This window comes from Syngnathus floridae, chromosome 11 (genome assembly GCF_059516105.1).
Source record: "Syngnathus floridae isolate MCC-2025c chromosome 11, RoL_Sflo_1.0, whole genome shotgun sequence".
NCBI classification, from domain to species: Eukaryota; Metazoa; Chordata; class Actinopteri; order Syngnathiformes; family Syngnathidae; genus Syngnathus; species Syngnathus floridae.
In genome coordinates, this window is record NC_142423.1 from 1,591,886 (window position 1) to 1,617,151 (window position 25,266).

The 25,266-nt window shown below is 44.3% G+C and overlaps 1 protein-coding gene across 14 annotated transcripts in view; it reads right to left on the reverse strand.

Annotated features, from left to right (window-relative positions):
* The window catches only part of ano10a (anoctamin 10a), a 278,041-nt gene extending 261,552 nt beyond the window's left edge, over positions 1 to 16,489 (reverse strand). For 6 of the 14 annotated variants that reach the window (XM_088390592.1, XM_088390586.1, XM_088390584.1 and 3 more), the window contains exon 1: positions 16,224 to 16,488. The gene's annotated coding sequence lies outside the window, so the exon portion shown is untranslated. Of the gene's footprint in view, positions 1 to 14,695; positions 14,743 to 16,223 lie in introns of all 14 variants that reach the window. The other 8 variants (XR_015861422.1, XM_088390593.1, XM_088390590.1 and 5 more) reach the window with 3 other exon arrangements.
* Positions 16,490 to 25,266: the final 8,777 nt, after the last annotated feature.

Sequence of the window (25,266 nt, forward strand, 5' to 3'; positions counted from 1 at the left end):
TGAGGATTATCTGGTTGAAGAAATCCATTATGGAATTACAGGTTTTCGTGGAGTGCACTTAAAGGGGTACAGAACCGAGTGGCTGGAAGATTTTGTGCAGGACAGAAATGAGCTTTTTGGAGTTTCTGGTATTGGAGATTGCATGTTTGGGGGTGGGTCCTCCTCCGGCATTCACAATGTAGGGCCCGCCAAGCGGGGCAGCAAAATTTTAATTTCAACACAAGAGCACGGAAAAGGGTTGTCGTGCGTTTCAGCTGCATATTTAGGTGCGGGTGACCATGCCTCCTCCCGCATTCGCAACACAGGGCTCGTCGAGCGGGGCAGCACAAGAGCAGGGAAAAGGGGTGTAGTCGGTGCACTGTCGGACACATTCGTGATATTGTGCACCGGAAGTGGAGTGAAAGCTTTATAAGTACGGTTGTAAATAACTAAGTCATATCTTTTCACATTTTTAGTGATTTTATTTTATCGTGACATTTAGATTTAGTCGTTACATCCTGTTTAGTGCTTCCTGTTTAGTGCAGTTTGCAAAGAGGTAGCTTGATAGCTTAAAGACAGTCAAGTTTGTTATATAATAATAATAATACATTTTATTTAGAAGCGCCTTTCAGGTCACTCAAGGTCAAGCGTTAAAAACAAGTTAAAAACAAATTCAAACAATAGCATATACTATACAATACTAAACACAGTAAAACAGCCGGTGAATAGCGGGAGCAAAACACGCCAGTGTGCACTCAGACCAGCGTCCAAACCGGAATCATGAATTGCTGTCAAATATGAACAGGATTAAAATGGTGACCGATAGGAGCAGCATCATCTAGCAAGATTGCATCGATGTCCCCTCCAAAGACTTTCAACCGGACTTTTTCCTGCTCTCATACGGTTTTAGGTTTGCATGGGAGGCAAACTCAGCAGGCCACCGCTCGCTTGTACTCCGTTTCCTCATCGTCCTCTCGGTCCACGCTGGCGACGAGCACGTTGTAGTGGCGATCGTCCTCGGTGGCGAGGCTAACACGAGGCCACTTGCCTTTGTGTCGTCGGGGTAGTAGGCCACAAATTCCTCCGTGTCCGCCATGTATAGGTGGTATACCTGCAGGGTGCAGCGTAGGGCGTCGCCCGGTAGGCACATCTCCACCTGCTCCACCCTGGCGCTTGATGGCAGGTCTTTCCAGTGAATCCGGTTTCTAGCTCGTTACCCTTGACGGAGTCCACCGGGTACATGACCGTGTGCTCTAGCACGTCAGCCACTGCACCCGCTGTCATGTGCGTCGTCACCGAGACGTGAGGGGGCAAGCTCTCGTAGTCGCTGTCACCGGGAGCGGGCTGGCTGCCTTGGCTCGCCATCTGCCCTCATTTATCGTGGATAATTAGTTCCAAGACTACCGACAATAGGTGAAAATCCGCGAAGTAGTGTCACTTTCTCATTTTTAACATACATAAATTTTTTGTGTATCAATAAATGTATATTAAACCCTATAAGTGCATATGTTATCATTAGATAATTAAATAATAGTTTCAAACATGTAAATACTATTAATAGTGTAAATGACATGACATGCGTGTGTGTGTGTGTGTGCATGTGTGTGTGTGTGTGTGCGTGTGTGTGTGTGTGCGTGTGTGTGTAACGTATGTAGATGTAACTAAAGTATACATACTGTAAATATGCTTTAGAACTCTTACAATAACCTCTTTATAACAAGGTACAAGTGTGCATACTGTAAATATGTTTTTAGAACGCTTTTATTATTATTACATTTTTTATAACAAGGTACAATACTGTTAATATGTTTTGAGAACTCATTATTATAACAACTTGTTTTATAACAAGGTACACGTGTACGTACTGCAATTGTGTGGGCACTCCCTGCCTTCTTCTGGCATGCGGACAACTTTCGTGCCACAATTCTTCAATTTAGAATTTTTATTTTGAATTTTTTATTTTTTTATGAAATAAATCTGCGATGGACTGAAGCTACGATAAATGAACCACGATGTAGCGAGGGATTACTGTACTAGCAGCCCCTTTTACCAAAAGCAAAACGTGTGTATTTCATGGAACTGATCATTTAAGTCACTAGTGTCAAACTCAAGGCCCGGGGGCCAGATACGGCCCGCCACATCATTTTATGTGGCCCGCGAAGACAAATTGTGCCTCAAATTCGTGTGTCATTACTAGAATTGCAAATTGTCTTCACAATTAATAATCTTTTTTTTTAAATATTTGACCAGTTTTTACTCGCCTGTTTCTAAAACGAGTTACGTGTCAGTTTGTTTTGTAGCTTTCACTGTATATAATATGAGGTGCTCATACATTTATTTGGGTTGGCATTCATAATGGCCCTCCGAAAGAAGCTATGACTACAATGCGGCCCGTGAAAAAAATGAGTTTGACACCCCTGATTTAAGTATTCAGTGTGGAATGTGTTTGTTAATGTTTGTTAATTACTTGCATTTGTTTTGAAATGTGTTTCAGATCCTACACTAAAAGGCCACGATTAAGGCCGCATTTTGATCACGAATGCCAAAAATCATCAGTACTATGATGAAAGGGCACGATTAAGGATATATGTTGATCACAAATAAATACCCAAAATCATCTGTAAATTTTCATTCTTGGCATGCTACAAGTTCATTAATGTATAATTTCAATGTACAACGTGGGTGGGGATTCATTGCTGAGTGTGGGTTGCCGCTTGATGGCGGCGTAGGAGATCTACTTAAAACGAGCACTAATCCACTAGGATTGACTAAAGATGTGGAACCATAGTTATGGTTTAAGACCTTAAGACAAACATTGGCAAACGCTAATACATTTATTTGACTACACTGTGTACACAATTGTTAGGCAAATTGTATTTTTTGAGGATTAATTTTGCTAATGAATTACAGTGCTCTCGGTCAATTAAAATATTAATAAAGCCCTAACTTGAATATTTAAGAGTGTAAAAGTGAGATTCTGGCTTCCTTAGGAAAATTTATAATTGTGCATAATTACTAGGCAACTATTAGTCTGTAGAATTATTACGCATCTAAAGTAAAAATGGAAATCTTCCCATCTCACTTGTTTATTTTCATTTTGTTAAAGTGAGAATAATAAACAAACGAGTCACAATTTACAAACTAACATTTAAAAGAAAATTAGTGACCAATATGACCAGCCTCCTTTTTGATAAGTTATATGACTTCCATCTATGGAGTATGTCACCTTCCTGATGTGTTGATGAGAGTGCAGCAATAACCACAGGCTACCAGACATTGTTCACAGAAGTGTACTGTTTTCCTTCAGCATAAATCTCCCATTTAGGAAGGGTCTACAAGTTCTCAATAGAGTTTAGGTCAGGTGAAGAAGGGGGCCACGTCTTTATTCCATCAACTTTAAGGCCTTTACTGGCGAGCCACACGGTGGAGTACTTTGATGCAAAATAATGGTCTTCTTGAAAGAGATTTTCCTGTAACACTGCTTGAAGAACATGTCTTCTAAAAACCGGTAGTAGGTTAATTTAAAAAAAAAATGTTTTAATATTTAGAGTTAATGATAAGTCCATCTTTAACTCAAATACTGTATGAGTAAGGGATGCACGATATTTATTAGATCAATGATTTATCAGTCAATATTAGGAAAAAATGTAATTTATTGGGGAGAAGTTTGGTGGAAGGACCATCAGTAATCTAAGGTATGCAGAGCTGCTAGCAGAGAACGGGAGAGAGACCTGAAGAAATGAATCCTGAAGCTAAAAGAATAAAGCAGCAAGGTGGGACTCTACCTGAACATCAAGAAGACCAAGATCATGACCACTTCTAACAAGACAGTTCACCTAAAGACCAATAATGAAAAACAGAAATGGTGAAGATCTTCATATTCCTTGGGTCCCTTATGGATCGCAACGGAGGCTCGACAGCAGAGATCAAGCATCAATTAGCGCTGGGGCGTACGGCCATGGTAACCATGAACCAATTATAGAAGTGCAAGGATGTCTTGATCACCACCAAACGAAGGCTGATCACAGCCGTTGTGTTCCATATTGCGACATATGGCTGCAAGACATGGATACCAATGAAAACAGACATGCAAAAAATCAACGCCTTCGAGCTATGGTGTTGGAGAAGACTTCTACGGCTTGCGTGGACAGCTAGGGTCAGCAACAATGTCAAGAATGTTCAAGGGTCACATGACCAGAATGACGCAAAGGTGGACGGACGGGTTAAGAAAATAGACATCACTAGAAAGTTGACAGTAAACACATAATAGCAATTAATATTATTCCGTCATTTGTAAATGGGATAATTACACCTGGGCCCAGGAGATCCATATCCTACCCATTTAGGTTGCTCCCTACTCCAACACTATCCATTGATCAATTATCCAGTCTACCACGTATCGGCAGTCGGGATGCAGGGGCAGTGGGACGGGCCCAAAGGGTTCTGTTGACTGGGCGGCAGCCAGAGGCGGAGACCTTGGCGGTCTGATCCTCGGCTACAGAAACTAGCTCAAGGGACATGGAATGTTACCTCTCTGGCAGGAAAGGCGCCCAAGCTGGTGTGCGAGGCAGAAAAGCTCCGACTATATTATTGTTAGGGTTGACAAGGTTTGATCGTATGATTATGTTGGAATGTTGACTAGAATCATTAACTTTGTTATAACCTTCCACATTCCTTTGACTCGTTGAAACTTTCCACATTCTCTTCAGTTGTTGAAACTTTCCAAATGATGTGGAAGCATTCTTGCTTAGTTATCTACAGATGCTCCACTCTTATCCGTTTTCCACAATCTTGTGAAACAAAGGGCCAAGACCCTCTGCATTGATTAACCAGTTTGCAGAAGTGACCCCCGAAACATGTTCACTCTCACTCCCACCCAGCTTTCTCTCTTGCAAGAGGTGAAAGTCAGACTGCTTTCAAGCACCTCCACGCCCGGACTGACCATAGGGAGAACCGGGTGTATGCGCCGGCCTAGGATTGGCCTGACGGCCTGCGTCTCTCTGTTTTTTTTTAAGTCTGCCGGTGCGGCGGTGTGTCTATCAGAGAGACAGGCCAGGCCACTTAGGCCACTCAGGGCAGGAGCATGTGAAGACGGAAAGACGATTGGTTTATATCAATTCACACCTGCCCCCACAGTCCGTATCAACCACACAGAGTGCGTGTGGAAGAAGGGGTGTGTTACGTACGTATGTCAGGCTGCTATGGTGTGTGTAGCTAGTGAGCGATGCAAGTGAGGATAATGGACTTCGAACATCGTAAAAAGAAGAGGAAAGGCGGTGCGGAGAGGGACAAAAAAAGAAAGGTGCTAGAGAAGGATGCGGCCAAATGCAGAAAAGTTACGGATTTATTCACCCCCCCCCACACACACACAGTGCCATTAAAAACTGTGTGTGTGCCCGTGCGTGTATGCATGCCAGTTTGCATGTGTTGTGTGCATATGTGCCGTTGCCATGCAATAAGGCTGTCCCTATGCTGATCGATTGTTAGATTTAATTTTACTTGATTTTGTAAGTTGAAGAGTCATTTGTTATTCTTTCTTACATGCACATTCCTCTAAACTTTGTAACTGGCCCTGGCTAAATTAATATTAAAATATATGTCTATGTTTTCTATGCAAAGGTGGAAAAATTGCCAGTTTTGGTGCTTCAGACAGTAGGCCCAATACTAGCTCAGAGCAGCTGACAGGTAAAGAACAGTCATTTATCAATGCATGGGATTGAACAGGCTATGACTATGCATTTTCATGCATAGTTTTGAAAAAAAAGCATATATTTAACCATATCATTCTTTTGATATTGATTAAATGTGTTCTTTTCGATAATATAATTATTATGCTCGTTGTTCTGAAACTCCCAGCAGATGCAGAGTACACTGGCAAGACAAGTTCAGGGAGCAGTCCAAGGGAAAGGCCAACTCAGGACAAAGATAGACAGCCAGACTCAGAGAGACCTTTTGATTATTTTGCTCGCCCTCATTCTAGAGATTTTGATTTGTTTTTCCGGTACCACCCACAACAAAACCAAAAGAATGATTGTGTGCATGTGTGTGCGCACAAATGCGTTTTGCTTGTGCCCATGCATTTAAGTGTGGGTGTGAACATGCACGTGTGGGCAAGGCCAGGGTGGCCTGGTTACATAACTGACTCCTGGCCTGAAAAAATCTCCCAGTCTGGCCCTGAGTACCTCTGTACCACACAGGGTGATGGTGGCTTTCTCCGCTTGCAAATGTAAAGAGGGCAAACGGTCTCACGTGTGGTTCTTGCAAAAAAGGTAGAGAGGGGGAAAACTATCAATTATAGTCAGGCTTGCTTTCACACAAAGCTTGGACTCTGGTACCGGTCCTCTTGAGAGAGGCTGGATACTGTTGGACTCTGGAGTTGCCTACTGTGACAGGCGGCAAGCAGGTGTGGGCATACTTATTGTCTTCCAGGTTGGTGTCTGTGAATTGGGGTTCACTACAGTGGAACTCCATTTGCCTTCAGGAGGATGGGTCCTGATTGTTGTTTGTGCCTATGCACCAAACAGCAGTTCAGAGTACACACCCTTTAAAAATCTTTGGAGGGTGTTCTGGAGAGCGCTCCCTCTGGGGATTCCACCGTTCTACTGGGAGACTTCAACGCACGAAATGACAGTAAGACCTGGAGGGGTGCGATTGGGAGGCAACCCCCCCCAAATCTAAACCCGAGTGGTGTTCTGTTCTTGGACTTCTGTGCTTGACATGGATTGTCCATAACAAACACAATGTGTGAGCATAAGTGCACTTGGCATCAGGACACCCTTGGCTGCAGTTCAATGATTGAGTTTGTAGTTGGGTCATTGGATTTACAGCCTTCTGTTTTGGACACTTGCGTGAAGACAGGGGCGGAGCTGACAACTGATCACCACTTGGTGGTGTGTTGGCACCGATGGTGGGGCAAGATGCCGGTCCAACCTGGTAGACCCAAATGTATTGTGAGGGTTTACTGAGAACATCTGGCAGAATCGCATGTCAAAAAGTGTTTCAACTCCCACTTGGCAGACAGCGGACATTGAATCGACCATGTTCCGTGCCCCCAATGTTTAGGTGCCCGTAAACTGTCCTGGCGGTAATCCCAAAACTTGCTGGTGGACACCAGCTGTAAGGGATGCCCTCAAACTGAGGTAAGAGTCCTATCGGGCCTTTTTGGCCTGTAGGACTCTTGAAGCAGCTGAAAGGTACCAGATAAAGCAGAACTCAGCATCAGCAATCCCTGAAACAAGAATTTAGGCATTGGAGGGAGTTTGTCGAGGCCATGGAAAACGACCGCCGGATGGCTTCACTGAAATTCTGGTCCACCATCTAGAATCTCAGGAAAGGAAAGTAGAACACTATTAACACTGTATAGTGGAAATGAGATGCTGCTAACCTCGACTCAGGGCGTTGGGAGTCGGGAGGAAGAATCCTCTATTTCACCAACAGGGTCTGGTTCCATTGAGGAAGCAGAGCCAGGGAACTATGAGGTGGGCTCTGCTGAGTTTGAAGTCATTGAGGTGGTTAAAAAGCTCTTCGGTGGCAAGGCTGGGGGTGGATGAGATCTCCCCAAAATTCCTAAAGGCTATAGATGTTGTGGGACTGTCCTGGGTGAAATGCCTTTACAACATCATGTGAACATCAGGGACACTGCCTTTGTATTGGCAGACCAGGGTTGTGAGTCGTGCATTTTATAGACGGTGGATATGTTCCAAATACATGGGAATCACACTCCTCACCCTCCCTGGTAAGGTGAATTTAGAGGTGTTGGAGAGGAGGGTCCGTCAGGAGGTCGAATCGGAGATTCAGGAGGAGACTAGACTGAAAGGAAGGAAGGAAGGAAGGAAGGAAGGAAGGAAGGAAGGAAGGAAGGAAGGAAGGAAGGAAGGAAGGAAGGAAGGAAGGAAGGAAGGAAGGAAGGAAGGACGGAAGGAAGGAAGGAAGGAAGGAACGAAGGCCAGCTTTGTCATCTTGCATCTATGGCTTTCACACATTCCTGCAGCAAAGTTAGGATTCAGATGCACGCTTAACTTAGTTAGTACAAGGTTAACACATGTACATGAAACGCCATTTAACATCATTTACTTTGTAGATCTACTAAATGTGATAATTTATAATAGGCAAATACGTATGCAGCTGTAACAGGCAGATTTCAATGTAACCCTTTATGATAATTATCCATCCATCCATTTTCTGAACCGCTTAGCCCCCACGGGGGTCGCGGGTGTGCTGGAGCCTATACCAGCCGTCATCGGGCAGTAGGCGGAGGACACCCTGAACCAGTTGCCAGAGACAAAGAATCATTTACACTCGCACTTCGGAGTGCTCAATCGGCCTACTAAGCATGTTTTTGGGATGTGGGAGGAAACCGGAGTGCCCGGAGAAAACCCACGCAGGCCCGGGGAGAACATGCAAACTCCACACAGGGAGGGCCGGAGGTGGAATCGAACCCGCACCCTCCTAACCGTGAGGCGGACGTGCTACCCAGTGCGCCACTGGGCCCTCCCTTTATGATAATAATTTTTACAAAAATGTTTTGGGGGTTCAGTGCACAAGATAATACATAAGACCATGATAATAAATATGCCACTCTGATGCAACCCAAGCTTTTGAAAAATCAAAATCTGTGGTGAAGTGGATTTATCTGATTAATTATGCTTTTACTAACATGAAATTGAAATTAATCAGAGGACCATGTTTAAACTATCAGGGCACATAGAACATACTGAAATAAAAATGTTTGATATGACTTTTGCGTCACTGACGTTTTTGGCTCTTTGGCATTACTTTTACTTTCATAATATTTACTTTAAAACATTTCTAAAACCATTACTTTTTTACTTATACAAAAAGCTGGAATTGATATTTCAACTTTTACTCAAAAATTTTCAAATCTAATACAGTATATTCTTCTACTTAGTAAGTAGTGGTGATCCTGAAAGGGGGATCCTTCCATCTGTGGTCCCTTCTCAAGGTTTCTCATTTTCCCCTGGCAGGGGTTTTTTGAGTTTTTCCTTGCCCTTTTGGGAGCTTAAGATCAGGGGATGCTTTGAGAATAATTGTCAATTTTGGCTATGTGAAGCCCTTTGAGACTGTTTGTGATTTAGGGCTATACAAATAAACTTGACTTGACTTGACTAGTGAAAAGGAATACCTTTGACCCAACCCCCTGCTTAAATAAGACAACATACATTTTGAGTGAATCTTTTTACATTTTTTCGCGATGTATTGACAATGAATGGAGAAATTGTGATTGGTCCCTTCCCTTCATTTTCCTGATCAAAAAATACAGAAAGTGAGCTTGGTAGTGAAAAATAGACCATTACTGCTGGATTGTCCGTTTAATAAGTACAAAAATATCTCATATTACATATATATTTTCAGTTAATCAGCATAGCCCGAAATGGAAACATGGGTCCCCCTTTCCATGGGCTCACCACCTGTGGGAGGGGCCAAAGGGGTAGGGTTTAATGTGAGCTGGGCGGCAGCTTGGCGGTCTGATCCCCGGCTGCAGAAGCTTGCTCTTGGGACATGGAATGTCACCTCTCTAGCTGGAAAGGAGCCCGAGCTGGTGTGCGAGGCAGAAAAAATCTGACTAGATACAGTCGGACTAGCCTCCACGCACAGTTTGGGTTCCGGTACAAGCCCTTTCGAGAGGTGCTGGACTCTATTCCACTCTGGAGTTGCCCACGGTGAGAGGCGTCGAGCAGGTGTGGGTATACTTATTGCCCCCCGGCTGGGCGCCTGCACATTGGGTGACTTTAATGCTCACGTGGGCAATGACAGTGAGACCTGTAAGGGCGTGATTGGAAGGAACGGCCCCCCCGATCTGAACCCGAGCGGTGTTCTATTGTTGGACTTCTGTGCTCGACACGGATTTTCAATAATGAACACCATGTTCAAGCATAAGGGTGTCCATGTGTGCACTTGGCACCAGGACACCCTAGGCCGTGATTCAATGATCGACTTTGTAGTCGTGTCATCGGATTTGCGGCCGCATGTTTTGGACACTCGGCTGAAGAGAGGGGCGGAGCTGTCAACTGATCACCACCTGGTGTGGGTTGGCTCCGATGGTGGGGGAAGATGCCGGTCCGACCTGGCAGACCCAAACACTCTGTGATGGTCTGCTGGGAACGTCTGGCAGAATCTCCTGTCAGGAAGAGCTTCAACTCCCACCTCCGGCAAAGCTTTTCCCACGTCCCGGGGGAGGCGGGGGACATTGAGTCTGAGTGGACCACCATGGAATGATGTAGGAATAAATTAATACAACAATTAGATGTTCTGTAGAAACGGTTGATTTCCGTAAGATAACGTCACGGCGGGCGAGGGAATGCTCACGAGTGCCGAGGCTAACGTTAACCGCTTACCTACACCCCCCCATATATAAACATTTTCTCGACGGATTTACACGATTCACAAAAATGATACTTTTGACGGAAAAAAACAGAAATCCGCGAATCCGCAGAAAATTTTCATCCCTGGAATACACAGGACTGTCTCAGAAATTTAGAATATTGTGATAAAGTTCTTTGTTTTCTGAAATGCAATTAAAAAAAAAAAGTCATATATTCTGGATTCATTACAACTCAACTGAAATATCGCAAGCCTTTTACTATTTTAATATTGCTGATTATGGCATACAGCTTAAAAAAACTCAAATATCCTATCTCAAAATATTAGAATATTATGAAAAAATATACGAGTAGGGTATTCAACTAATCACTCGAATCATCTAATTAACTCGGAACACCTGCAAGGGTTTCCTGAGCCTTGAAAAACACTCAGCTTGGTTCAGTAAACTAAATCACAAGTATGGGGAAGACTGCTGATCTGACTGCTGTCCAGAGGACCATCATTGACACCCTCCATCAGGAGGGTAAGACAAAAAAAAATTTCTCAAAGAGCAAGCTGTTCACAGAGTGCAGTTTCAAAGCACATGCACAAAAAGTCTGTTGGAAGGGGGAAAAGGTAGCACTAAACACCGCACAACCAAGAGAGATGACAGGAGCCTTAACAGCATTGTGAAGAAGAGTCGCTTCCAGAATTTGGAGGAGCTTCAAAGACAGTGGACTGAAGCTGGATTCCAGGTATCAAAAACCAATGTTCACAAACGTGTCCGTGAAATGGGCTACCATAGCCCATGGTCAAGCTACTTCTGAACTCAAGACAACGGAAGAAACGTCTGACTTGGGCTATGAACTCAACTGAAATATTGCAAGCCTTTTACTATTTTAATATTGCTGATTATGGCATACAGCTTAAGAAAACTCAAATATCCTATCTCAAAATATTAGAATATCATGAAAAAGTATACTAGTAGGGTATTCAACGTCTGGCTATGATGGTTTCAAGGCTGCCACCGTCGTTTCTGTGCCGAAGAAACCTTCACCGTCCTGCTTCAATGACTACCGCCCCGTGGCACTGACGCCCATCATCATGAAGTGCTTTGAGCGGCTTGTCATGGAGCACATCAAATCCGTTTTCCCCCCCGCCATTGACCCTTTCCAGTTTGCGTACCGTGCCAAACGGTCCCCTGAGGATGCCATCTGCTCTGCCCTTCACTCGACCCTCACCCAACTGGAGAGAAAGGACTCAAATGTGAGATTGCTGTTTGTGGACTTCAGCTCTGCCTTCAACACCATTGTGCCGCAGAGACTCATCTGCAAACTCGACGAGCTGGGCCTCAGTACCTCCCTCTGCAACTGGCTACTGGACTTCCTCTGTCAGAGGCCTCAGGTGATGCGTGTTGGCGACAAAATCTCCGCCAGCATCACGCTGAGCACGGGGGCCCCCCAGGTCCATTGCTCTTCACCCTGCTGACGCATGACTGCACTGCGACCTACAGCGACAACCGCATAGTGAAGTTTGCTGACGACACGACTCTGGTGGGTCTCATCACGAAGGGCGACGAGACTCGGTACTTGCTCAAACATGGCGAATAAAAAACTCTTGAATCTCTTGAATCTTGAATCTTGAATTGATTGAATTGATTCGCCATGTTTGAGCGTGCCAAACAAGGAATTTGACTTCGGTAAATCACAGCCTCTGTTCAACATTTAGGTGACTAACAACAACACTCAGGACATGTGAAGAACGACAGATATTCTCAAACACCCCCTGATCTTAAACTGATCTTAAACTCCCAAGAGGGCAAGGAAAAACTCAAAACTCCAGCTAGGGGAAATGAGAAACCTTGAGAAGAGACCACAGATGGGAGGGTCCCTCTTCTAGGATGACCAGGCTGCAATGGATGCAGAGAGGACACATAGTACAATTCGTGTAGACAAAAAAGTGTGGAAAGCGGGATGTTATTGCACAGTAATGACTCTGAGACTCTAAGAGTGGTGTGAGTTCATCAGAGCGACAGCCTGGGGGAAGAAGCTGTCTCTGTGTCTGCTGGTTTTAGTGTACAGAGCTCTATAACGGCGTCCGGAGGGGAGTAGTTAAAACAGGCTGCAACATGGGTGCGAAGGGTCTGTTGAGATGTTACTTGCACGTTTCCTGGTCCTGGACAGGTACAAGTCTTGGATAGATGGGAGGTTGATTCCAATTATCTTTTCTGCAGTCCTTATTGTCCGTTGCAGTCTGTGCTTGTCTTGTTTGGAGGCCGATCCAAACCAGACAGTGATGGAGGTGCAGAGGACAGACTGGATGATGGCAGTGTATAAGGTCTTCAGCAGCTCCCGCAGCAGGTTGAACTTCTTGAGCTGTCTCAGGAAGTACAGCCTCTGCTGGGCCTTCTTCCGGACAGAGTCTATGTGGCCGGTCCATTTCAGGTCCCGAGAGATTGTGGTTCCCAGGAACTTGAAGGTGTCTGATGAGAGAATAGTATTAATGCGGATAGTGAGGGGTGAAAGTGGTGAAGGGCCTCGCCTGAAGTCCACTGTCATCTCCACGGTCTTGAGCGGGTTCAGGTCCAGGTGGTTTTGGCTGCACCAGTGGACCAGCCGCTCCACCTCCTGTCTGTACGCAGTCTCATCACCGTTCTGGATCAGTCCGATGAGAGTGGTGTCGTCTGCATACTTAAGGAGCTTCACGGAAGAGTCACTTGCGGAGAAATCGTTGGTGTAGAGGGAGAAGAGCAGTGGGGTGAGGACGCACCCCTGAGGGGCTCCAGTGTTGGTGGTCAGGGTGTCAGATGTGATGCTCCCCAGCCTCACACGCTGTCTCCTGTTGGTCAGGAAGCTGGTGATCCACTGACAGGTGGAGGCAGGCACCGCGAGCTGGATGAGCTTCTGTTGGAGGATGTCAGGAGCGATGGTGTTGAACGCCGAGCTGAAGTCCACAAACAGGATCCTGGCGTATTTTCCTGAGGTGTCCAGGTGTTGCAGGATATAGTGCAGTCCCATGTTGACCGCATCATTTGCTCCTTATTTATTTGTTGTGTTATTTATTCATTATTTATTCAGCACGCTGTTGTTGACTTGTTTACTTGATTGTCTATTGTGGGCCATGTCTTGTCACCGTGGGATAGCGGGGAACGAAATTTCGGTTTCTTTGTGTGTCTTTGGCATGTGGAGAAATTGACAATAAAGCTGACTTTGACTTTGAAAAACAAAAAAAAAAAAAAAGAAGCACCGGACAGTTGCAGAGTGGTCCAAAGTCCTCTTTACAAACAAAAGCAAGTTTTGTATTTCCTTTGGAAGTCAAGGCGCCAGAGTCTGGAGAAAGACTGGAGAGGACTAAAATCCAAGTTGCTTGAAATCCAGTGTGAAGTTCCCACAGTCAGCGATGGTTAGGGGAGCCATGTCAGCTGCTGGTGTTGGTCCACTGTGTTTCATCAAGTCTAGAGTAAATGCAGCTGTGTACCAAGAGATTTTAGAGCACTACACGCTGAAAAGCTCTATGGAGATGATGATTTCATTTTCCAGCATGATCTGGCAACTGCCCACAGTGCCAAAACTACCAGTAAATGGTGTACTGACCATGGCATTACTGTCCTCGATTGGCCTGCCAATTTCCCGGACCTGAACCCCATAGAGAATTTGTGGGGTATTGTGAAAAAGAAGCTGAAAGACACCAAACCCAACAATGCAAATGAGCTAAAGGCACCTCAGCAATGACACAAGCTGATTGCCTCCATGCCACGCCGCATTGATGCAGTAATCCGTGCAAAAGGATTCCGAACCAAGTACTGACTGCATTAAGGGACATTTTCAAATGTTTGATTTTATTTTGCTGTTATAAATATTTTTTTTTACTCGGTCTGAGGAAATATTCTCATATTTTGAGATGGGATTTTTGAGTTTTCTTAAACTGTAAGCCATAATCAGCAATATTAAAATAAAAGGCTTGCAATATTTCAGTTGATTTGTAATGAGTCCAGAATGTATGACATTTTTGTTTTTTTAATTGCATTTCAGAAAATAAAGAACTTTATCACAATACTCTAATTTTCTGAGATAGTCCTGTACATTTGTTGATGCACAAAAATTGTATGCATGTTAAAAATGAGAGGGTGACACTACTTCTCGGATTGTCACCTATCGCGGGTGGTCTTGGAACCAGTTAGCGATAAACGAGGGATTACTGTATTAGCATTTTAACTCAATAGCTCCTAGGTCAGCCATGTCCAAAGTCCGGCCCGCGGGCCAAATCCGTCATATTTCATACGGCCCACAGCTTCGGTCTTATAATGTATTATTCACGGCCTACCTGCACTGTCAAACTGAATAAAAAAAAATAATAATAAAATCATGAAACTTGAAACTGTAATTCCTCCTATTACCAAAAGGTGGCAGCACCAGCCCTCTCCGCTCATCTCTGCCATGGCGACTGCAAAGAAAACGAGGAAAGTTGACATTGAGGGCCGTCGCTTTCAATAGAAATGGGAATTACAATACTTCTTCACTGAAAATCAAGGCAATTGTGTTTGTCTAATTTGTAAAGAGATTGTTGCCTTGTTTAAGGATTTCAACCTAAAGAGACACCATCAGACTAAACATGCTAACACATACGACAAGCAAACGGGGAGTGACCGTGCTGATAAAGTGAAGCAGCTCCAAGCTGAACTGGCATCACAACAGCGATTCATCACGTGGGGCTGTGAGTCAAAAGTAAATCAAAAGTAAAAATTACTTATTAAATATTACGAAGTGGCCATGTTAATACTTTTGAAGTTATGAACCTGTAGACGTGACACAAACTATTACTTTCTGAAAAATATTGTAAATGACAAGAGCAAAATTCACTTGTTTTAAGTTTTAATAATAACAGACAACTTTGAAATTACTTATAACTCCTCTTTAAAATGTTCATGAGGCAAAATAATTTTAAACTCTTGTAAATTAAATTATTTCATACAGTTTGTTCAATGTTATCTGACTCTTCAGTGATGAATGAAAGGCAGAATTTGTGTTTTTAAAGTTGATCACATCTGCCTGAGTGGCTTATATTTGATTATTTTGTCATTTAAAAAATAAAGACAATTGGGACAATGAAATTTGTTTCATAACAGTATGTATTTGCATGAAACTTCTGTAGTTAAAAAATGTCTGAAAAAAGTATTGGCCCCCGGGCCCCTTCACTTTATCAAATCTGGCCCTCCATGCAAGAAGTTTGGACACCCCTGTCCTAGGTCATGTGGCCCCGAACTGTCTGGGATGATAATCCCAAATGGTCTGGATGAGATACATGTTTTACAATCTCATTTGAATCCTATTTTTAATGAATTTATGATTCATGAAAAAATATTAGTGTTTCTGCTCAAGAGCTCCGAGGTCATGTGAACCAATTATATTAAAACACATTGCTGAGGCTATTTTAATTGTCAATGTAAATAACGCATTTTTCATTTTGAAATATTACAAATTGCTATCTTGTATTTTGAAAACCGCATGTCTTTACATGCTATCACACATTTTTAATTTGAAAAATGACTAACCTTCAACACGGATATTCTGAATTTCAAGCTTTTATTTTGATAACCGGATGTCTTTAATGCCCTCGCACTGCTCCCTTTGCTCTCTTTTACGGCGTTTACGTGCTATCGTACTGCTCTTTTTTTGTTTCGCTCTCTTTTACCGCAACGCCTGAAATAGGAGAACACATTTTTTGGGGGGAGCGGCTGGCTTGACCACGAGAAAACGAAAGACGGCTGGCTTGACCGCAGTCTACAACTATGCTCACTGGCCATTCGGGCATGGCAAAATCACCAATATAGGAAATAGTGTGCATATCTGGACACAGCGCAAGTTAAGTTACCTGTCGTGCACTAATATATCATGAACTATGAAATAAATATCATTTGGGCTTACCGTGGTGAGAAATGTTGGCCGTTTGAAAACCTATTTCCGCAATAATCGAGTGAAGCAAATCTTGGTTTGGAAGGTAAAAAATAAACATGCATCCACTGCGTTTGTAAACGCAAGTCTTGTGTGACAGCCACGTGACTACAGCCGGCACGGAAAGGCGTTGACAGCAGTCAACATGTACTTTCTCTGTGTCCAAATTCACAGGCTGCGTCCTCCGAAAGTCGGTTTTAACAGTGGGGGGAAGGGGTTCCGGGTGTATTGCGTCATTTCCGGCGCGACCCGGCGGTACATCACGTGACGAACCAAGCCTTGATACTGCCCTTCGTTTCCATGACGACGGGTTTGCTTCTTACGACGTTTTTAAATATTTATTTTGGTATTCAGAACATGTAATCACAACTGCGGGTAAGTGTCAAACAGAGCTGAAGAAATAAAGCACTGAAATACAAGGTTTTATGTGTTTTGGAATTTTTTTAGGACCAAAAAATTCCGGCCCGCAGCTTTGGCCGGAATTTTAATTTTAATATATTATGTACAGAGCCCGCCTGCTCTGTCAAACTGAATAGAACAAAAAAATCATGAAACTGTGGTATATGGTTTTAGTTGCTTCGCTGGTCTCCAAAAAACACTCGGTGGTTGGTGGCTGTTTCCAGACAAATAAGCACTTCAGGGACCACGGTTGATTGGGAAAAGATTTTATTCAACCGATGTCAGAGTGAAGTCTTTCCAAAAAGTTGAGTGGCCCAAGGCATGGATGTAAAAAAGCCCCCCAACCCCTGTCAGGCCCGTATCTTTTATACCTGGCAAGGAGCTGATGTCATGGCTCTGTGCACCAGCTGCGGTTTTCAATCTACTAGTTTACTTCAGTCCTAAAAAGGAGATCTTGACCAGCGCTGTTGGTGATGGACAACAACAGCCACTTTACCTTATTATAGGATTGCACACATTGCTGAAACTGAATTCTCCCTGCCCAGCAAATATAAAATAGAACCGTGTCACTGACGCCAGGTGGACATTCTAAGGCCACCTACAGGAATAGAGAGGGAATTCCAAATTACACTTCAAAACTTGAAACTGTAATTCCTCCTTTCATCAAAAAGTGGCAGCACCACTTTAATATTATCAGTCTGCATCCGTGTCGCAAATCCCTCTCCGCTCATTTCTGCCATGGTGACTGCAAAGAAAACGAGGAAAGTTGACATTGAGGGCCGTCGCTTTCAATAGAAATGGGAATTACAATACTTCTTCACTGAAAATCAAGGCAATTGTGTTTGTCTAATTTGTAAAGAGATTGTTGCCTTGTTTAAGGATTTCAACCTAAAGAGACACCATCAGACTAAACATGCTAACACATACGACAAACTAACAGGGGAGTGACCGTGCTGATAAAGTGAAGCAGTTCCAAGCTGAACTGGCATCACAACAGCAATTCTTCACGTGGGGCTGTGAATCAAAATTAAATACAGTGGAGCTTCGGTTTTCGACCACAACCCGTTCCAGAAGGCTGTTCGAGAAATGAATCGTTCGAATTCGGAATCATGTTTTCCCATTATAAAGCATGGAAAAACTGTGATCCGTTCTAAGCCAAAAATACACTTTTTTAAAGCATTTTTTCACTATTTTACACCATAAACTGCATAAATAAGTGAGTAGGTAATGTATGAATAAATAATGTTAAATAATAAACTCAATTAATAGAGTAGGCTAGGCTGGGTAATGTATTGCCGTTTCTGTAGCAACTCGTTTGTGTGTTTCATTCTAATAATAAAAGATATCTTGAAATTGTGAGGGGAAAAAAGCACATCAAAACATTTTTTATCTTTACCAATGAAAGACAACATTTCAAATTTCATGTGAAAGAAAATAGCAAAAACAATTTCTTAATTTCAAAAAACAAAAAAAAACTGCAGAAATTCTAATGAAAGATAACATACTGTATCAAAGGCTTTGTTTTTCAGGATCGAGCTTATTGTCGATTTTGCCATGCAAACCTCTCGCGCCAACTCTGACACACGCACACCGAATTCAAATTTTGCAGTTAAATCTTTTTAAAATTAAACTGTTTTGCGCACTACTTTCCTCTTTTCGCCATGATCAGTTTTACTGCTCCCACTTGCTTCTTTGGAGGCATGATTAGAGTTGATGCAATCCTCAGAGTAACGAGAATGTAATAACGAGCGGAGTCAGTTGGCATGAAGTTCGTCTCGGCTCATAGCGCAAGGTTCGACAACCGAAATTTCGTCCGACATCCAAAGCAAAAAAATCTCGAATTTTTTGTTCGAATACCGATTTGTTCGAGAACCGGGACGTTCGAAAACCGAGGCTCCACTGTATTACTAAAGCAAGCTACGAAGTGGCCATGTTAATAGCTATACATGGCAAACCTTTTGTTGGAGGTACATTTATCAAACACTGTGTTATGAAAATAGTTTTTCACTTCTTTTTCACTTGTTTTAGGTTTTAATAATAACAGACAACTTTTCATTACTTATAACTCCCATTTAAGATGTTCATGAGGCAAAAATATGTTTAAACTCATGTAAATTTAAGGTATTTCATACAGTTTGTTCAATGAGATCTGCCTTCATATATGAATGAAAGGCAGAATTTGTGTTTTTAGAGTTGTTCACATCTGCCTGAGTGGCTTATATTTGGTTATTTCACCATTTGAACAATAAAGACAATTATGACAATGAAAATTGTTTTATAACAGTGTGTATTTGCATGAAAATTTTGTGGTTAGAAAATGTCCGAAAAAACTATTAGCCCCCGGCCCCTTTCACTTTATCAAATCTGGCCTTCCTTGCAAAAAGTTTGGACACCCCTGGTGTAGAGTGACCAGATTTGGGTGTCTGAAAAGGAGGACACCTTTTTTTTATTCTCGGGTTACCAGATTTGGGTTTCTGAAAAAGAAGACACCTTTTTTTTGAGGGTGGTGTGGTAATTTTTGGGAGGGGGCGGGGTATTTTTTGGGGGGGCTGTCATTTGTGTCAAGTTGTGACAAATGACATGGTGTCTGTATAGCAATTGCGTATATTGGCCCGAATAACACAAAACAACACATATACAACAAAGAAAACATATTTACACTAACAAAAACATGTGTACACTGACATTTTTTAGTTTTATAGTGGTACACGAGGTAAAAAAAAACAAAAGAAATACGGCCATCGGTGCAGCATTTGAAGAAAAAAAAAGGTTCCTCTTCAGTCCTCCCCTTGCGGGGTGTGTTGGCACCTTTATTTGCCACAGACACATGCCTGCCTTGCATGTCAAGCACTCAGCTTCATTAGGATCACAACCCTGGAAAAAGCACAGGAATTTTTTTTATTCAACTCCTCCATGAACGTGCATTTCCGTTTTGGCATTGCTTGTAAACACTCGGTGTAAATTGGCCAGCCCACCCTACTTCATAGCAAAGTGACTAGATTTCAGGAGAAGGATTTGACTTATTTGCGAACGATACAAAAAAACCTGGGTTTGAGTGAAATGGAACGGAGTGGCAATTCTATTGACAATGTACTGTACATGTATTATGTTTGAGGCAGTCCAACAAAATCCCTGACGATTTTTGAAATTCCCTCGAACATTTTTTTTAGGGCTCAAAAGTAGGACATGTCCTGGAAATGAGGACGTCTGGTCACCTTAGGATTCATCTGTGTATGTTAAGCCACAAATGGCATGGTGTCTGTATAGCAATTAGATTTATTGGCCCGAATAACCCCCTCCATGAGTCTTCACCTTATCGTGGTGGAGGGGTTTGCGTACCCCTATGATCCTAGGAGCCATGTTGTCGGAGGCTTCATGCCCCTGATGGGGTCACCCATGGCAAATGGGTCCTAGGTGAGGGGCCAGACAAAGCACGGCTCACAAAATCCCTTATGACGATTAAGAAAATTGGATCTAGTTTTCCCTCGCCCGGACGCGTGTCACCGGGGCCCCCCTCTGGAGCCAGGCCTGGAGGCCGGGCTCGAAGGCAAGCGTCTTCACCCATGGGGCCCGGCCAGGCACAGCCCGAAAAGGAAACGTGGGTCCCCCTTCCCATGGGCTCACCACCTGTGGGAGGGGCCAAAGAGGTCGGGTGCAGTGTAAGCTGGGCGGTGGCCAAAGGCAGGGACCTTGACGGTCTGATCCCTGGCTGCAGAAGCTGGCTCTTGGGACATGGAATGTCACCTCTCTGGCTGGAAAGAAGCTCGAGCTGGTGTGCGAGGCAGAGAAGTTCCGAATAGACCAGACCTGGGCAAAATACAGCCCGCGGGCCACATCCGGCCCTTTGAGCGTCCCTGTCCGGCCTGCATGAGGCCAATCGTAAATTATATTTGATTACAACTTCATTTAAAAAAATAAAAAGAATTCAGTGTCGTGCATGCAATACAACTGTTTTGCTTTTATTTTGAAAGGTGTAACACTTCCGTGTAGCGTACGTGTATGTGAGCTGTGCGTGAAGGTGAACAATGCGAAGTAATGCTGCCCGAGAAATGTGTGCTGACCCTCAGAAAAGAAAAGTTGACAAGGATCGCCGTGTTTTCAACAAAACATGGACTGCCAAGTATTTCTTTACAGAAATAAAAGGTAAAGCCGTGTGCCTGATTTGTGGTACACAGGTCACTGTGTTTAAAGAATATAATTTGAGTCGCCACTACACGACCAAGCATGAGAAAAAATACATCTGTCTGATAAACAGCGCGCATCAGAGGCTGATGCATTGCTAGCAAAACTGCAAGCCCAACAAGGACTTTTTATCAAACTTCACACCCAGAGATGAAGCGGCTTTGTCATTTGAGGAAAAGTTAAAGAAGTTAAGAATAAATTGTACTGATTAATGATTGTTTTTTATTTGACCTATACACCACAATTTCACATAGCTTAATATAAATATAAACAAAATAATTGTATTCTTCTAATTATCAGTACCAGCTATTTAAAGTAAATAATTTAGTGCATTTTACAATGGAAGAAAATTGAGCAGGTTTAAGTTATCGTAGGTGTGGCCCTCTGACACAACTCAGGTTTTTCATCTGGCCCCTTGTAAAAATTAATTGCCCACCCCTGGACTAGACATAGTCGGACTTGGCTCCACGCACAGTTTGGGTTCCAGTACAAGTCCTCTCAAGAGGGGCTGGACTCTCTTCCACTCTGGAGTTGCCCACGGTGAGAGGCGTCGAGCAGGTGTGGGTATACTTATTGCCCCCCGGCTGGGCGCCTGCACATTGGGGTTCACCCCGGTGAACGAGAGGGTAGCCTCTCTCCGCCTTCGGGTGGGGGGACGGGTCCTGACTGTTGTTTGTGTCTATGCACCAAACGGCAGCTCGGAGTACCCACCCTTTTTGGAGTCCCTGGAGGAAGAGCTGGAGAGCACTCCTTCTGGGGACTCCATCGTTCTACTGGGTGACTTCAATGCTCACGTGGGCAATGACAGTGAGACCTGGAAGGGCGTGATTGGGAGGAACGGCCCCCACGATCTGAACCCGAGCGGTGTTCTATTATTGGACTTCTGTGCTCGACACGGATTTTCTATAATAAATACCATGTTCAAACATAAGGGTGTCCATGTGTGCACTTGGCACCAGAACACCCTAGGCCGCAGTTCGATGATCGACTTTGTAGTCGTGTCATCGGATTTGCGGCCGCATGTTTTGGACACTCGGGCGAAGAGAGGGGCGGAGCTGTCAACTGATCACCACCTGGTGGTGGGTTGGCTCCGATGGTGGAGGAAGATGCCGGTCCGACCTGGCAGACCCAAATGCTCTGTGAGGGTCTGCTGGGAACGTCTGGCAGAATCCCCTGTCAGGAAGAGCTTCAACTCCCACCTCCGGCAGAGCTTTTCCCACGTCCTGGGGGAGGCGGGGGACATTGAGTCCGAGTGGACCAGGTTCCGCGCCTCCATTGTTGAGGTAAGGTCGTTGCTGCCTGTCGTGGCAGCAATCCCCGAACCCGCTGGTGGACACCAGCGGTAAGGGATGCCGTCAAGCTGAAGAAGGAGTTCTATCGGGCTGTTTTAAATTGCGGGACTCCGGAGGCAGATGACAGGTACCAGATGGCCAAGCGGAACGCGGCTTTGGCAGTTGCTGAGGCAAAAATCCGGGCGTGGGAGGAGTTTGGCGAGGCCATGGAGAATGACTTCCAGACGGCTTCGAGGAAATTCTGGTCCACCATCCGGCGTCTCAGGAGGTGGAAGTAGTGCAACGTCAACACTGTTTACAGTGGGGATGGCGTGCTGCTGACCTCGACTCGGGACGTCGTGAGTCGGTGGGGAGAATACTTCGAAGACCTCCTAAATTCCACCTACACCACTTCCATAGTGAAAGCAGGACCTGGGGACTTCGAGGCGGACTGTCCAATCTCTGGGGTTGAAGTCACTGAGGTAGTTAAAAAAAACTCCTCAGTGGCAAGGCCCCGGGGGTGGATGAGATCCGCCCGGAGTTCTTAAGGGCTCTGGATGTTGTGGGGGTGTCATGCCTGACACGCATCTACAACATTGCGTGGTCATCGGGGACAGTACCTCTGGATTGGCAGACTGGGGTGGTGGTTCCCCTCTTTAAGAACGGGGACCGGAGGGTGTGTTCCAATTACAGGGGAATCACAGTCCTCAGCCACAGTGTTCCGGCACCATTCGTCACGGATGAAAACAAAAATTCTTCCTCCTTGTGATTTTCCACCCTTTACAATGGCCCGGTCCGCTCGATAGCATGCTAGCTGCCTCAGTTGTACAGCAGAGTCCGGAATGTTGACATTTAACCAAGTCTCAGTGAAAACGAGCACACAGCAGTTACTCACTGTCCGGTTCGTAGATCTCAGCAGTCGTATGTAATCCATTTTGTTGTCCAGTGATTGAACAATCGCCAGAAGAATGGAAGGTATGGCCGGGCGAGTTGGGTTGGCCGCTAGCCTAGCCCGGACGCCTCCACGCTTGCCCCTCTTCTGCCTCCTCGCACACCGCTTCCGTTTTACTATGCCAATCTAACCAGAGTGACGGGAGGGGTACAATTCAGAAAACGTGCTCAGCTCGTCGAGAAAATGCGATTTAAGCAATAAAATTAAAAATGCACCTAAAATCTAAACCAAACGCTGCAGATGGTCATTTCTTCATGCGCAGTGGTCAACTCGGCACTCTCCAGCCGCCATGAGCAATTTTTACAATGCCAACCCAACCAGAGTGACAGTAGGAGCACAATTCAGAAAACGTGCTCAGCTCGTCGAGAAAATGCGATTTAAGCAATAAAATCAAAAATGCACTTTAAACCTAAACCAAACGCTACAGATGGTCATTTCTTCATGCGCAGTAGTCAACTCGGCACTCTATAGCCGCCAAGAGCACTTTTTACTATGCCAACCCAACCAGAGTGACGGGAGGGGCACAATTAAGAAAACGTGCTCAGCTCGTCGAGAAAATGCGATTTAAGCAATAAAATTAAAAATGCACCTAAAACCTAAACCAAATGTTGCAGATGGTTATTTCTTAATGCGCAGTGGTCAACTCGGCACTCTCTAGCCGCCAAGAGCACTTTTTACTCTGCCAACCCAACCAGAGTGACGGGAGGAGCACATTTCAGAAAACGTGCTTAGTTCGTCGAGAAAATGCAATTTAAGCAGTAAATTTATAAATACTTATAAAACCCAAACCAAACGTTGCAGGTGGTTATTTTTTCATGCGCAGTGGTCAACTCAGCACTCTCTAGCCGCCAAGAGCACTTTTTTACTATGCCAACCCAACCAGAGTGACGGGAGGAGCACAATTCAGAAAACGTGCTCAGCTCATCGAGAAAATGCGATTTAAGCAATAAAGTTAAAAATCTGCCTAAAACCTAAACCAAACGCTACAGATGGTCATTTCTTCATGCGTAGTGGTCAACTCGGTACTCTAAAGCCCCCAAGAGCACTTTTTACTATGCCAACCCAACCAGAGTGACGGGAGGGGCACAATTCAGAAAACGTGCTCAGCTCGTCGAGAAAATGCGATTTAAGCAATAAAATTAAAAATGCACCTAAAACCCAAACCAAACGTTGCAGGTGGTTATTTCTTCATGCGCAGTGGTCAACTCGGCACTCTCTAGCCGCCAAGAGCACTTTTTACTATGCCAACCCAACCAGAGTGACGAGAGGAGCACAATTAAGAAAACGTGCTCAGCTCGTCAAGAAAATGCGATTTAAGCAATAAAATTAAAAAGGAACCTAAAATCTAAACCAAACGTTGCAGGTGGTTATTTCTTCATGCGCAGTGGTCAACTCGGCACTCTCTAGCCGCCAAGAGCACTTTTTACTATGCCAACCCAACCAGAGTGACGGGAGGGGCACAATTCAGAAAACGTGCTCAGCTCGTCGAGAAAATGTGATTTAAGCACACATTTATAAATGCTTATAAAACTCAAACCCAACGTTGCAGGTGGTTATTTTTTCATGCGCAGTGGTCAACTCGGCACTCTCTAGCCCCCAAGAGCACTTTTTACTATGCCAACCCAACCAGAGTGACGGGAGGAGCACAATTAAGAAAACGTGCTCAGCTCGTTGAGAAAATGCGATTTAAGCAATAAAATTAAAAATTCACCTAAAACCTAAACCCAACGTTGCAGGTGGTTATTTCTTCATGCGCAGTGGTCAACGCGGCAATCTCTAGCTGCCAAGAGCACTTTTTACTATGCGCACCCAACCAGAGTGATGGGAGGAGCACATTTCAGAACACGTGCTCAGCTCGTCGAGAAAATGCGATTTAAGCAATAAAATTAAAAATGCACCTAAAACCTAAACCAAACGTTGCAGGTGGTTATTTCTTCATGCGCAGTGGTCCACGCGGCACTCTCTAGCTGCCAAGAGCACTTTTTATTATGCGCACCCAACCAGAGTGACGGGAGGAGCACATTTCAGAAAACGTGCTCAGCTCGTCGAGAAAATGCAATTTAAGCAATAAAATTAAAAACGCACCTAAAACCTAAACCAAACGTTGCAGGTGCTTATTTCTTCATGCGCAGTGGTCAACGCGGCACTCTCTAGCTGCCAGGAGCACTTTTTACTACGCGCACCCAACCAGAGCGACGGGAGGAGCACATTT